The following is a 16317-nucleotide window of genomic DNA, read 5'->3' on the forward strand; positions in this document are numbered from 1 at the left end:
CACAAAGGGGACCGGTATGATGAGCACAATGACAAGGAGACATGACAACTAAAACCAAACCAAACAAAACACAGATCATGACAAAACACAAAACAACTCAACTAACCAAACCATAACACTCATCATTATTGGAAGCATCACTGACTAATCTTTTCTTCTTGTCAATCGTATTTTGTACTTGATGGTTGCTGATTGACAGTCAGGTATCAGTAGTGGCAATAGGGTCTAATCGGACTCACTGTGGCTTGTTATGATTTGTTTTGTCGAAGAATTTATTTGAACGTGTTGAGAATAATCACCAGCCATTGGTGGAAGACATCCGAGCAGAAATCTTTTCCACTTGGCATGCATTTCATTTACCGGGACACACTCGTGTCCAATCTGAGCAAGACAGAGGACAAACACATGTTTTTCGAGCCCATGACTCCAGTTTTTGATTCGATTCACCACCTGATGGTTCCTCAAGGAGAAATTGCCGTCACAAATCTCATCTCCATCAGGAAGTCGTGCGATGGCTGGTTAGTGACAAAACTGCGAGGCCGGGGATGCGTGTGAGGCTTTTAAGCGGAATTCAGTCGCCGGCATATGCTGCGTCTCAGAAATGAAACTCATCCATCAGTAATGCTTTTGGGTTCTGTCTCTGCTCCATTTGAACCTTAAGCAAATACCATAATGTAAAGTAAAGTTCCATCGATGATCTCAGCTGCCTTGCTGTCGTGAGATAATGAGCTCCCTCTGGGCAGCAGGTCATGTGACAAAGGCAGTCAGGTAGTACCATGGTAATGTAAATACACGGGAGAGAATCGAAATCCCGGGCAAGCAAAACATCTCCAGAAAATTAATAAGCTCATCCTGATCGGGCTGCGGATCTTTTACATAAACTGAGAATGAATAAATGATTGCTTGCAGATTGCAGCACAGGAGGAGGTGAAAAGTAATCGTCAGCACAGTTTGTGGTGTACTGTGCGTGATTTTCATCTTCTGTTCAGTTTTTGTGCCAGGTGCCTATTTGTATTTACAGTAAAATGACTGCATGATAGCAAATAGAAAATCACATTTTTATTCCAATCACTGCAAGTCTGCTCGCATTAATACCATCCGACACGGATTCGTTTGGAACGATAAACCAATTAGCGAATTCATGCAGATGACTGAATTTCTTCAAGCTACGGTTATCAGCTCATGATGATCATTCTAGCAAATCATCTTCCCGCACTAAATAAAAAAGGTGTCTTGCATATCTTGTTAACGAAGTGCAGTTTGGGCATGATGATGATGATGATGGTATGGGAAGGCTAACAATGACAATCCTGGGAGATGGTTTGTGTTCCGTGTTGTCGGGGAGCCTTACTCCTGAAGGAGCTCACTAATTGGCTTCAGTGTGTCTTGGATGGAGGTGTTTTTCTTGTGTGTGGAGGTGGTGTTTTCACAATTGACGTTTAACCATTCATTCTTTTGAAATTCATATATATATATATATATATATATATATATTAGGGGTGTGAATTGTACCTGGCGATTCGATCTGTATCACGATTCATAGATTCAATGCCGATTAATCCCGAGACAAAACTATAAATTTAATATTGCGAATCTTTTTTTAACACAAATTTAGAAAAATACTAATCAGTAAACTTGTACATTGTAAGATTTGTATGAAAATGTATTTATTTATCTGAAACTTTAGGCTTATAACTGAGCTACTGTATTTAACAAACAGGTTAAATAAAATAATACTAATAAAATATTAATGTTCCAAGCTTAAAGTGTGAACCCTAACCCTAAGTAAGACGTTTTGTTGAATATTTCCATAAAACAAATATGTTTAAACATCGATTCGGCTGCATATTGAATCGATTTGAGAATTGTGCACTGTAATATCGCAATGTATTGCCAAATCGATTTTTTATCACCCCTAATATATAATATATATATATATATATATATATAAAATAAAACAGCTCTCAAGGAAAAAACGTGTTTAATCATCATATTATTTCTGCTATTGTTATTTTATTTTATTTTTTACATTTTTATGTTGTTAAAATGTTTGCATTCACTTTAATCCCAAAAACATGGAAATGTAAAAAAAGAAGACGTTTTTGTGTGTTTTTAATTGTATTGTAATTGTATTTTTTTACATCTGTATGTTTTTGAGATGTTTGCATTTAATTTCATCCCAAAAACATAAACATTTACAAAAAAAATGGACAAGTGCGATATTTCAAAACAACATAGCATAAGTTATTTTAGGAGCTATTCTGTTCCACATTTTTTTTTCTATGTGTGTTAATGTGTAAATGAGAAGCATTAACTTTGTAGGTTTCCACTTTATGAATTTGAGTGAAGTTGACGTGCATTAGTTTACAGGATCCTGCCACATGAAATATGGCGGAGCCCCTCACGACAACAAAATGACTCAAAGTGAAATTTTTAAAACTGGTATCGTTACATTGGTGTCTAATCTATTGCTTTATTGTCTTATCAATTAAATGCATAACCAACATCAAGTTGAGTTAATATTTGACCAGCGAGCAGTGAGCTAAACTATTGAGCTAGCTGAGCTAGCCTAGTATCACTTCACAGTTCACACAGCTCGACTGATGAAAGTAAACGTTGTGGATGTGTTTCTCATCTTTGAGTTTCAAACCTTGCACGTGATGTTGTCTTTTTCGCAGCAATCCTTGACTCCAAATGCTTTTATCGTTGGTGACGCTTGCTCAGTGAGTCAGTCTCCCCGAAAACGTGCACACTTTTTTTCTTCTTCCAAACAAGAATAAGGTGAGTAGTGGTAATATAAATGTTAAGGAATAATGTGGAGTGAGTAGGTAATTATTGTCATTATTATCACCCACAGTTCTTTGAGCATTTTAATACACGATGCGTGTCATAGAGTAAAATAATATAACCGCCAGGCGACTATGGTTTGATTCGTTTCGCTGGTGGGAAAAGAATAGCGTGACTCAGGTCCCTGACGTTAATGCTGATACAGTGTTATTACTTACGGTACTTCCATGCTAGAAGCAAACCCAAGCAGCAAAGTTTCTGCTCGAAATCTGTCCTCACTGCTTTGTATTTTTCAAACCTTCAAAATAATTCAAAATTACAAGGAAGCACACGCAGCAGCAGCAGCCTAAAGTCGCTCGGTGAACTCATGAGAGCGAGTCATGTTGAGAGAAAAAAGTACAACACAAATTGAAGCATGATGATGAAAAGTAATGCCACGAAAAGGATCAACATACATTGTCTGGACTTTATGACGGCACTCTGCAATAGAATATTAATTCAGTTAGCAGCCTGCAGTGCCCCGTCCTGCTGCGTTGGGTTGGGGGCGCGGGCCGTGTTGGGGTGGGGGGCCCTGAGGTGTTGCGCTTGCTCTGTCCTGGCGGGGGTCGACGGCCCCCCTCTTTGGTGGAGATTTTCATGCATGCCAGATCCACCACACCAGCATCTATCGAAACTCAGACACAATCTGCTTCTTCCTCTGGTCGTTGAATCGGTGGAGGCTGGTGTCTGTGGAGCTCACTCTGCTTCGTCTGTCCTTCCTTCCTTTCCTCAGTCTCTCCTTTGGTCTCTTGAGGTCTCCCTGATTTGTTGGAATTTAGATGTTTCTGGGGTTGGTGAAGGACTCGGGTTGGTGGCCCGGTGGGTAGTAGGTGATGTCTGGTCGGTGCTGGATTTCACTTTCCTTTGTTTTCTTTGGTCCTTCCTCGGGTCTCCTGACGGCGGTGTTCGGTTTAGGTGAACGGTATGGGATTTTTAAAAATAGGTTTTTGGTGAACTAACGAATACACACACACTCGCACGCACGCACGCACCCACGCACGCACATACACATACGAAAAAGAAAAAAGAAAAAAGAAGAGCAATGATGATGACATTACCGAATGAACAATACTGAGCTCTTTTAAATAAAAAAATAAAATAAAAATAAAAGAAAAAGAAAAAAAAAGAAAAAAAATAAGAAAATAAAAAGAATATTAATTCAGTTAGCAATTTGTAAAGTTTAAATTCTTGGGTACTTTCTAATTGTATCATTTATTTTTCAATCATTCAGAAGTTCAATTTTGCAATGAAAATGGTTTGCATAGTGTTTGTTGAAAAGTAGTGCAATAAAAATACAGAAGTTTTCCTTAACATATTGAAGAATTGTGATGAATAATTGTGATTAAAAATAGATTTAAAAATAAATACATAACCGTGATTATTTTTGGCCATAATCGTGTCGCCCTAGTTTGACCTCAATCTGACATTGACAGTTTGGTTATTTTGTTATTTTGGCCACTATGTAGAGAAACATTTTAATGTGAGCGGATCATTATAGGCTCATCGAAGTTTGCTTACTTCTGAACTATTTGGCGCTCTGCACTTATGAACTGATGGCTACGCCTTTGATAGATGGATGAATGGATGGATGAACAGAAGAACATAAAATTGTACTACTACTGAACTACTGTCATGCGGAAATCAGTATGATCAGTATGTACATAAAGTAGCTTGTATTAGAGTATTATGCAGGCCTTAGATATGCTAATAGGACCGCAAGTTGACAAGGACTCAACCATCAGACTACAAAATGAGTGGCTGCTTCCACAGCAACGGTTTGCCTCTGAAAAGAAGCTGAGGGAGAATGAGCACTCGTCTATGACAGACATTCGAAAATAAATTGCTGCGGAATACCAAATGTGCCTGTCCTTGGGTTTTGTTACTACTGAGTGAGTAAGCATTGACCTTACTCTGTGGACAGGCATGAGTTGAAAAGCAAATATCCCTCGCGTTGGGCAACCTTGTACCTCCAAAATCGTCACTTTTCTGGAGACCCCAATAAACGGCATGTTTGTTCAATCATTATAATTGCATCATCAACGACCGCAAACTATTTTCAACACTTTAAATTGGACCGTAATTTGTAAAAATGACACCCACACATGTGGAATGACCAAAAGCATAGATTTTTGGGGGGAAATGTGACAATTGTCAAAATGTAACTTATGAGGTGTTGGCCCGATGCCAGCGATACATTATTCCTATATATTTTTTCATTTTTCACACTTTTTTGACATGCATCTCCTTCCACATAATTCATCCGATTCACATCATTCCAATTTCAACTTATTCCAAAGATTCATGCCATGGGGGCTAGTATTTTTTTTATCATTCTAAATATTCACCCAAAAATTTCTCATTTATTCCCATTGAGACCAAGTAACCCTAAATGATTTTTAATGTCATTCATTCCAATGGCACTTCAACATTAGACATCTACATAATTCCCGTTTGAAATAAAAATCATTGAGCTCATTCAATTCATGATTTTCAAATTGCCAAAATTTCCCAGTGACCATAAATTCAACATTTTCACCATTAAAATATCCACCTAATTTTTTTCAACCCCACCCCAAAAAAACACCCCACATTCATTCCCAATGACACATTTAAAAAAATTACTACATTCAATATCATTTCACATTTCAATATTTTTTTAGTTCAACATTTCAGCTTTCACAATTCCTCCAGAAAGTGCAAATGTCTCGGTCAGTGTTTCTCAACCGCGGTCCTCAAGTAACCCTACCCAGCCTGTTTTTCATGTCTCCCAACGATCAGCTAATCAGCAAGCTCTGCATGAAGCCTGATCCTCAGCTGTGTGGGCTGGGGAGACATGGAAAACAGGCTGGATAGGGGTATTCGAGTCCCGGGGCTGAGAACCAGTGGTCTCGGTAATATATAATAAAAAAAAAACAAGTAAAAAAAAATCACACATCTCTTAAAAACAACATGTGACAATCTTTTAAAACTTTTGTGTGTGTGTCAAAAATATACAAAACAATTAAACTGGTAGAAGATGTGGATACATTAAAAAGGTAAGAGTAAAAAAAGACTACTACTTCTCTTATGTAATCGAATTAGAATGTGTCTCAATTAGATGTTATCCTATTCAATTATTAAATCGAGTGTGTCTGACTTATTCCGACACACTCTTGCTTGTGTGAAGAGAGCGGCTCGCTTCCACAAACACTTCCCAAGTGTTTCCCCTCCTCTGATCTTCTGTTATAATCTTCTCTCGTTGCACTTTTAGCCATTTTGCTCATACATTTTTTTTGCTGGGTGGAAGCCACTCCATTTGTGGCCCAGCTGATCTGCTGCCTCCGTTATAGGATGCAGTTTTGGGGTTTGACCTTGGAGCCCCAATAAGAGGAGTGGCTGTTTATTGCCCTGTTGTTGAGCTGTAGCAGCTTTGCAGAGTATTTTACGCTGCATTTCATGCAGACAAGTTAAGTCAGGCTTCTCTCCATCCCTCCTTTTACGCTTCATCATCAATTTCTTGTGTTGTCCTCGCTATGAAATTGTGATGAGCAACAGCTGAAGCACATCCACAGCATTTTTATAGCGGGGGGGGATCCAGCAGCTAAAATGGTCGGAAGCACTTGCGATGCCTTTGTGTAATTTTAATGACATGCTGATGTTGTGCATTGGGAAAGGTTAATAGCATCTTCAATTACCACTCAAAGCAGACGATAGCACCGAAAAGCAGGTGATGCCGCTTTTAATGTAGCTCAAATGAAGCAAAGTGCGTCTATAAATCCATCACTTTGAATATCCTCCGCCCAGTTAGTCACGCCTTAATGGTGAAATTAAGTGGCGACATCGAGAAAAACTCTTGCTGTAAAAAGTAAAACACCACAGAGGATGTGCCTTGGGAACATTTGTTTTTGTTGTGGCTCGGTCTAATGAGCTACACACGCTTGTCACATCAATTGGAGGAAAAACATTTGCTGGTTTATGATCACAAAAAAAAGAACACTTTATAATTCGGAATTTACAGCATTTTCTTTCAAATGTATTTTCCAAGTCAAAGTAAAAGTCATTTTTATGATTTGTTTTTAAATGCATCAAATATCTTTGAAGATAAGTGCTGAAAACTTGTAAAGTCTGAGAACAGTTAAGTAGCCACTGAATTGTTGTGATATAGCGTTAAACATCTCTTTGTCCAGATTTTTGGGGCGTGGCTAATATGTGGCCAGTATAACACAGTCATGCAGACAAAAATGGGTAAACTACTGCCAGCGACGCAGTAATCTGCAGTTATAGTAGTCGTTTTTGGAAGAGGATCAAGAATATAAACCTGTGAATGTTGGCCACTTTTTTTTTTTTTTTACTTATTGAACACATCTCAACCAACCAGATCAGTAATGTGATATGGTTCCAAATAGGATTTTGACAGCATAAAGTGAAGGAAACCATTTGTATTTCTGAAACAGAAATTCTATTACTATTTTAGCTGTATATTTGTGTTTGCCTATCTCGAAAAACGTCACCCAACTTTTTTTTATAGCCACACTGGCCCACCTAATTTTAAATAGCACCATTGACCATGTCAAATGTTATTTGTAGTGTATGCTGTTGGCCACTAAAAAACGATGGACAGGCCGCAAATGGCCCCCGGACCATAGTTTGGATACACCGGGCCTAAAGGGTTATAACACAATGGGACAGGTGCTATTCGTTTGTCCATCTATGATGATTTGCATTGTTTGTTAACATTTAGCTAAACTGACTCCCTCTATCTATCTATCTATCTATCTATCTATCTATCTATCTATCTATCTATCTATCTATCTATCTATCTATCTATCTATCTATCTATCTATCTATCTATCTATCTATCTATCTATCTATCTATCTATCTATCTATCTATCTATCTATCCATCCATCTATCCTTCTCTCTCTCTCTCTCTCTCTCTTTCTCTATCTATCTATCTGGTTGTTTGAAATACAGAATAAATATAAATTATCTTTGTTTAGTTTAGTTTGACAATAAACTTCAGCTGGGAGCGCCAATCTGACAAACTGCTGCTTGTTGTGAAGTAAGTTCCAACATACAGCGAGTGTAGCTCATATTTTTGCTCACAAGTCAAAGCATATCACTGACCGAATGTGTGTAGAAAAACTCGCAGGTCGGTTAGTCGTATTCATGGCACCACTGTATATTTTTTGTTGATCTCGACAAGCATTTCCCTTCAATTCATTCCTCTTCTATTTTTAAAGTGGAAGACCGACAACGTAAATACTGGATCTCACTTTGCTTCATGTTTCTGGGGTTGGTGAAGAACTCTGGTTGGTGGCCCGGTGGGTGGTGGGTGGTCGGTGCTGGATTTCACCTTCCTTTGTTTTCTTTGGTCCTTCCTCGGGTCTCCTGACGGCGGTGTTCGGTTTAGGTGAACGGTATGGGATTTTTTTTAATAGGTTTTTGGTGAACTAACGAATACACACATGCATATACACACGCACATACACATTCCCACCCACATACAAAAAAAGAAGAAAAAAAGAAAAAAAAAGAGCAATGATGATGACATTACCGATTGAACAATACTGAGCTCTTTTTAGGAAAAAAAATAAAATAATAAAAAATAAAAAAATAAAAATAAATAAATAAATAAAAACAATTAAAAATAAATAAATACTGGTCTTAAACATTGACTCTTTTATGAACGTATTCATGTTCTGAATAATGATGTGATGTATCCAACCGATCATTTGAATGCCGTTTCCAATCAGCCTCAGCGTGGGAATTATGTAGTGAGATTTAACAGAAAACACAAAATAGGCTCCAATCAAGTGCTATTGGATTGCTTTCAGTATCAAAACTCCGCATCTTCCTTTAAAAGGCGTATCTTGGATACAGTTATTTCATTTGATCTCGTTACATTAAGCAAATGTACCCTCTGTTGTCACTAGTGAATGTAAACAAGTTGTCACCCCAGTGCAAACATTTTAAAGCATTAAGACGGACAGAAATGCACCTGAGGCAGCCACATTCATTTATATTCAGGGCAAAGATTCTCCATATTTGAGTGGCAGCTACGTTTTCTGTTAGAGAGTCTTAAATATATATATTTTTTTCTCCACTCCTAAAAATGTAACCAGGGCAACGCAACTCATGCCTGCAGTAAGCCACACTTCATCCCGTGCCTCTGATCCTCGTTGTGTGCGTTCGTGTGTATGTGTGCGTATCTTGAAGTTTGTGTTTAAAAGAGAAAAGTGTGACAGAGAGAGGCTGCCAATCTCCCCCATGATGCTTTGCCATCTGCTACGTTTGTGTGCGTTTCCCCCAATTTTTTTCTGTGGATGTGTGTTTTGTGTGGGTGCGCGTATATTGCTCAGTGGGTGCGCATGAATTTGCAAGTGTCACTTGCCTAGAGGTTGCAGGGTCACAGGAAGCGTGAGGTAATATTAGTCCCAGCCGCTCCCAGTGTGTGACTAATACAGCCTTCCTCTCAACTTATCCAAAGAATGGCACACAAAGGCATGAATAATTGAAAACAAGGTTATTTTGGAGCTGCATCGTGAGCACTATTAGATCACAGGCTGGAGCGTAAACATGCGAGAACAAAAGTGACTGCGAATTAATTAGAATTCCGCCATCAAGTTTTGTGGTGCAATATACTTGTATTTTTTTTTCTCCCCGTTTTGCAATCCACAATCAAATACACACGGCAAGGAAATACCTGTCTTCTAGCTTGTAACGTGCTGCGGAATTATCTTTTTTTATTTTAGCGCTTGTCACTTGTTGTCATGGAGACAAGTCTGTCGCTACTGGTGAAAGGCATCATGGGTAGAAATGGGCGAGGTGGCAAAAAAAGAAAAGAAAAGAGGAGCATCTTCCAGGGGCTCCCAGGGGAGCAGGGCCACACTAAACAATGTTATTACATCAGTCTGATGGCGCACAATAAGCAGTGTGCATTTCACCACCTGAGCTGGGGTGTCATTATCTGCTCCATGCAATAAATAGCACATGTATCCCTCATCTATCTATCTGTCTGGATGACCATCTGTGTTGTCACGCTGAAACGGTAATAAGCTTCCCTCCTCCCTCGGTTCCCCCTCCCGCCAACACCTTCTCTTGTGTTGGTTTGATGCTGAGAGATGATCGGGCAGAGCACGTTGTGACGTCAATTTCATTCATGCTCACTACATGCAGGTCTTTCAGACTCTTAGCAACCCCGAAAAAAGAATATACTAGTCGGCATTGGGTGGAAGCCATTTTGAACACAGAAAGGTCCAACGCTTTTTTTTGTTTTTATGAACAAACCTGCATGGATATTGACCAATAGTGATTTGTGAACAAACAAGAAATAGTTCAAATGTGGACAATAGGAGGTTTCCACCCAATATCCATGTTAGTAGATTTTTATTTATTATTTTAACATTGTCTTCTAACCTTAGTTTCCTTGATTTGGCCAAGGTACATATTTTACATGTGAAAAATCTCATGGCATGTCACACAAAAAAGTAACCAATAGTATATACTAGGGGTGTGATTTGCCTATTACCTGGCGATTCGGTTCGTGTCACGATTCGGTTCAATACCGATTCATCTCGATGCGAACCTATAAATTGATTATTGCGATTTTTTTCCCCCTCAAATTTAGAAAATACTAATCAGTAAACTTGTACATGTACACTGTAAGATTGGTATGAAAATGTATTTATTCATCTGGAAATTCAGGCTTATAATTGAGCCACTGCATTTAACAAACAGGTTACAGTCTGTTTCATGTTTGAACAGCACTGAAATCAAATATTAAGGCTTAATGTTCCAAAAAATTGATGTTTAAAAATCGATTCGGCCGCATATTGAATCTATTCGAGAATTGCGCGCTGTAATGTCGCGATATATCGCCGAATCGATTTTTTCTAACACCCCTAGTATATACAGTTTATTTGAAATAACGGTAAATCTCGTCTCGTGTGAAATCTGAGCCTGTTTAGTGTGTTGTATGAATGGCAATAGGCGGATACACAATGGTATCTTCTGCCATCAGGTGGAAGAGCATTCAGTTGTTCTGCCTATGTTACTGGCATAGATAAATGCACAAAGATACATGACATTATTTGTAATAATAAATGTTATTGTATTCTGCATTAACCTTAGCCAGTGCTTCTCAAACCGACTCGGTGAATTGTGCAGTAACTTGGACGTTTATGTATCATTTGAAAAAGTGGATATCTACATAAGGGGATCAATGCACCAATGAAAAAAACATAATCAATCAATGACTCTACCCTACCCTAGCTTGGGGCCAATTAAAAGCTCTAATAAGGTTTTGATTGTTATTTATGTATCGCACACAATAGGCCATTTTTGTTTAACTGCGCCCATGGGTGGAGTATTCTTTCCTTTGGTGTTTTCTTTGGGAGTGGTCGTCTTGCAACCCAGAGGTTGTGGGTTCGATCCCACACCATTGTGACCACGTCGAAGTATCCTTGAGTTGTTGAATGTAAAGTGCTTGAGGGCCTTCAAAGGTGGAAAAGCGCTATATGAATGAAGTACCATTTAGAGTTAGTGCAGGTAAGAAGTGGGCATTTGCATTGTTTTGTTCCGCTGTGGGGGGAATGCAGGTGACTCACGGCCAATCGAAGTGGCTCCCCTCCCCTCATTCCCTTTCAATTTAGCACAGATGGAGTGCTATTAAAATTAAAATGCTTTTAGTCACCAAATGTGTCGTGCAAGAGAATACGCCGGAACAAAGAGTTAAATCTTTTCTTTTAAGAACAAAAGACATATTTTGTTTCCTGAATTGTAGATCATAAAGGCATCTTTTCCTGAAAAAAAGACATGAGAATAAAGTTGTAGTTTTGAAACTCACTTCTGAATTTTTTTTTCTTCTTTAATTCTTAAATCTTCGCAAGATTCAGACTTTATATTGGGAAAATACGACTTTATCAGTTAAAAAAATGATGTTACGAATATATCATCTTATAAATAAGCAACTTTTAGATTACTTTGATATTTAGGGGTACACATGGCAGCCATGTTTAATTAGAATTACAAGGGGTCCTTGATCATGTTAATCATTTAGCAAACTTAAATGTACCTAAATAATTGGACGGACAACATTTCAGAAATTCTTGACATTCAGATTGGAATGAGCATCCCTACATTTCAGATCCCAATGTTGGCCATGCGCTTTGCTCTCCATCCCACAACAGTGCATTTCCTTTTTTTTTTCTTCTTTTTTTTTTTAAGAGCTCAGTATTGTTCATTCGGTAATGTCATCATCATTGCTCTCTTTTTTTATTTTTTATTTTTTTATTTTGTATGTGGGTGAATATGTGTACGTGTATGTGCGTGTGAGTGTGTGTGTATTCGTTAGTTCACCAAAAACCTATAAAAAAAAATCCCATACCGTTCACCCCAGAAACATCTAAATTGTGCATTTCCTGCTACACGCCTCGAGACTTTAAACCCAACCACCAGCACTGGATCTGCTTTGGCTGGCTCCCTCCAATAACCCAGCTGTAAGATGCTCCAAAGCCTGTCGTCCGAATGCTGTGGATGGCTCAGCGGCAGCTGGAGGAGCCGATGCCGAGCAGCTGGGCGCAGGAGAAAGGATTTGGCCATGAGCGTGAGGTTAGAGTGCGCGCCGCAAGAAGGAGGGGGATGAACGAAAGGGTGGCGCGCAGAGGATGGCATCACCAGAGGTTAACAAGAAGATGGAGGGCGCGCGGGGAGGGAGGGAGGGAGGGAGGGAGATGAGGAGATTTCAGGAATACGGCACCAAGTGAGACGAGGGGAAGATTAAGGGTTTAGGAGGCTGGGTGAGTGACTAAAGTGGAAGGGGAAGAGAGAGGGCTTTGTCAGCAGGTGAAAGACAACAGGGAGCGCCGGATAAACCGCGAGGAAGATATGAAGGGTGACGATGAGGGCACGGTGAGATAGCGAGGCCTCGGCAAACCCGGCAAACAGGAGACAGTGAAATATAGATGAGCGCCGCCTAACGCTGGAGTGGCCATGAGTCTGCACACGGAGCGGCAGCTCTAGTTAGATTAACAGCAGCAAATTGAGTTTCCCTAAGAGGGGAATTTACTTAACGTGCTGCCGCTGGAGCTTGAATGAGCCCTGATTCTTCTTATCATATTGTTCAATTGAAAAACGGACATGTTGAAAGCTTTTCTATTCAACCTCGATTACGCCGGCCCGAGATAAGAGCGAGGCTACGCAGCGGTGAACGAAATAGAGCCTGTATATCAGATAGACCGATGTGCTTTTCCAGATCGGCTATTTTTAGAGGAGGAAGTGGCAGCCCGTAATGCGTTGGAGCAGGTCATTAGCTCGATAAGTAGACGGGGGGAGTCTTTGAATATGTAACGCACCAGAAATGCCCTTTTCGTTTAGGAAAATAGGCGAGGAAGGGTCAGCGGTAATCTCGGCACGCCATTAGCGCCCACGCGGCGGGGATGTCACAGTGAAGAAGGCCTCGCTTTTGTGCATGCTGATACATCAATGACAATATGGAATATCAACTGCGGATACATGCTTTGTCACGCTCTGGGCACGGGTCACGCAAGTTAAGAACTTGGCTTTCAGTGGGAAATTACCCGACTTAATCCAACACTTAAAATCACTGCTAGCACATCACAAATATATATATATATATATATATATATATGTATATATATATATATACCATGTCATTAAAGCATGTAATTGTTTGTAATATCTGTATTTAGAGCTCGGAATCTCACCAATGACCAATGGTCAAACTTTTTAGCTTAAAATAGCTTACTTTAGCCTCGAAGATCCCACGCTGTACTCCAGCCAATGGCAGAACAAATGATGTTTTCTTTCTCTCTGGCCCAATTTTCAAGTCATCTTCATTGCTACTAGCACCATCCTAGCTAGCTCTAAGGGACTTTGTTTATCACTTCCCTTCCGTTTGTTGCTAGCACAGCGTTAGCCTGCCAACAGCAAGGCGATAGCCGGTCAAATATTCCCGTTGCTAGGAAGTCGTTAGCCAGCCAAATATTCCCATAACTACTTCTGAATGAACGGCGTAGGTAGCTTTCTCACATGTGCACTCCCCGCGTAGATACGTCACATGTACGGAGATGTAAGGGGAATCCCCAAACAGCCCTTTTAGACGACAATATGACGCTATGCCTTGAATGGGAAAATTCTTTTTCGGACTTTGTTTTCAACGGCCAATTCACTACTCTAATCAATATTTATCAAAAAACATTAAAAACTTGTCAATAAAATACATCATACTCACCGGAGATTTTGTTGATGAAATATATTTGCGTATTTTGCTGACTTGGCTGTAACCAGTTTTGCACTGATCAACTAACCAGAGGATGTAAAAATGCTGACATCGTCATGTGGCCAGCGCTCTGGCTCCGACTTACCATGTGAGGGCAAATTTGATTGGTTAAAGAAGCAGTCCCATTGCCATTGTAGTGCAAGGACTGTAGGGAATAAATTAATGCAATTTCATGGAACAAATGTTAGCGTTTATGCTGTCAATGTAGGTAAGTGCTTGTGAAAGCCTTTCCATCACTGACCACTGCATTTCACAGCATACGGGCAAAAGTATTGGAACATCTTGAGTGGTGTTTCTCCAAATCTCCATAAAGGTTACTTATGGAACTTCAGATCTTGAACAATGTACTGTTTAGCAAATTGGCAGCTGATCTAAAATTCCAAGGAAAATAGATGGTCCAAATGTCAAACGAGAATTTAAAGCCTGATTGAAAATGAGGCAAGAAGGAATGAGAAAGCCGATCTCCCTCATTGCCTAACCTCCCAGTCAATCTATCCATCCATTTTCTACTGCTTATCCTGTTCAGGGTCACAGGTGGTGAGCGGGAGTCTATTTCAAATGACTTCGAGTTAAAGGTGGATTACACTCACCAGTCAATCACAGGTCATATTGACAAACAACCATTCACACTCAGATTTACGCCTAAGGGCAATTTCGTTTTCAGTAAACCTATTACATCTGGATGGTTTTAGAATGTAGGAGGAAACTGGATTACCCGAAGAAAAACCCGACACAGGCGCGGGGGGAGTATGTGAACTCCACATAGGAAAGGCTGAACCAAGATTCCCATACAAAAATGAGGCAGATGTTCTGGCCACATGTTTCAGCCTCATGCTCCGCTGCACAACCACCACCCAGTCTGTATTTTTCACATTCTTGAGCTTGTTTTATTTCGCTTTTTATGTGGACAAGGGTATTCATGGTGAGAAGTTAAGACTGAAAATGACAACAATACAACTTAATATGGAAAACTCCACTGCAGGTAATTGTGTGAAAGCTGAATAGCCGTACACACCATTCCAATGTGAAAATACTCACCTGGACATATATACATTTTACATTCCTCTTAAAACCAATTTTCCCTCCAATTTCACATTTTCAATGAAAATGCTGAAAAATCCCACGAAAATTAAATATTCCATATTTCCAACATATGCAACTGGTTCAAACCATTCCCACTTCAAAATATCCAGCTCATTCAGGATATCCTGAGAACAATTTCAAAACTCCCAATTTCCCCCACATTTCTAACTTTTCATTTGAAAGTTCCCAATTCCAACCGTTCCAACATCAAGAAGACTTGTGAGGCTATTATTTGAGATAATCCAAGAATTCCTATTTCACATAATTATGTATTTTCCGTGACAAAATTCCCTATTAGATTGAGACATTGTAAAAATTCATTCATTTAAAAAAATTAAATTACAGTAATTCACATTATTTCAGTTCAATGTCAATTACTCAGCATTCAGACAATATTTCTACACAGTACACACACACACACACACACACACACACACAAATAAATAAATATATTTCTAGTTTCATACACCCCTGTGACTAGAAATCAAAAGTGCATCGAGTCTCTTTCACTGAAATGCATGAGTGCACTCGATCATTAGGGCTATCGATCACTGCCAGCGGCCTGAAAAAAAAAACAAAAAAACGCTCTCCTTATTCTCACCCATTTCCTCACTTTGTCAATAGAAAAGACCCCCAAAAATAATAATAATTCAGCGCTCCTTATTCTCGCCCATTTCCTCACTTTGTCAATAAAAAAGACCAAAAACAAATAAAAAATGCAGTACAATGTATTGTATGAGGGGCAAACGTGATACAGGGTGGCAGTTTTTTCCAATTTCAGCGCTCCGATGGACTGCGGTGCTCAGTCGCTTGGTGTGCGATGGGCCTAAAGGCACTTGCTTTGTGCAACTCGGGCACAATCACAATGGAACATATCAATGGAATTCCCCAAACTATTCCCATAATGTAGGTTGCACAGAATTGTTCAAAATGTCTTGGTAAAATGAAAAATTAAGGTTCAGGTGGAACTAGCCCAAACTCTGATTGATGGATTAAATCTGGTGCGGCCATTTTTTTTTACCCACATACTCAGTGTTGGTGCTTTCTCCCTCACCTATGTTCTGCCATGGAGGAGAGGAAGAGGAGGAGGAGGACAGGGCTGATGAGTTATTGACTTGAGGGACAGTG

The 16317-nt window shown here is 39.5% G+C and overlaps 1 protein-coding gene across 1 annotated transcript in view; it reads left to right on the plus strand.

Annotated features, from left to right (window-relative positions):
- The window catches only part of LOC147180980 (receptor-type tyrosine-protein phosphatase S-like), a 118499-nt gene that overhangs the window by 6963 nt on the left and 95219 nt on the right, over nt 1-16317 (plus strand). The gene's annotated exons all lie outside the window — the stretch shown is intronic.

This window comes from Leptonotus elevatus, chromosome 1 (genome assembly GCF_054856555.1).
Source record: "Leptonotus elevatus isolate MCC_2025b chromosome 1, RoL_Lele_1.0, whole genome shotgun sequence".
Lineage (NCBI taxonomy): Eukaryota > Metazoa > Chordata > Actinopteri > Syngnathiformes > Syngnathidae > Leptonotus > Leptonotus elevatus.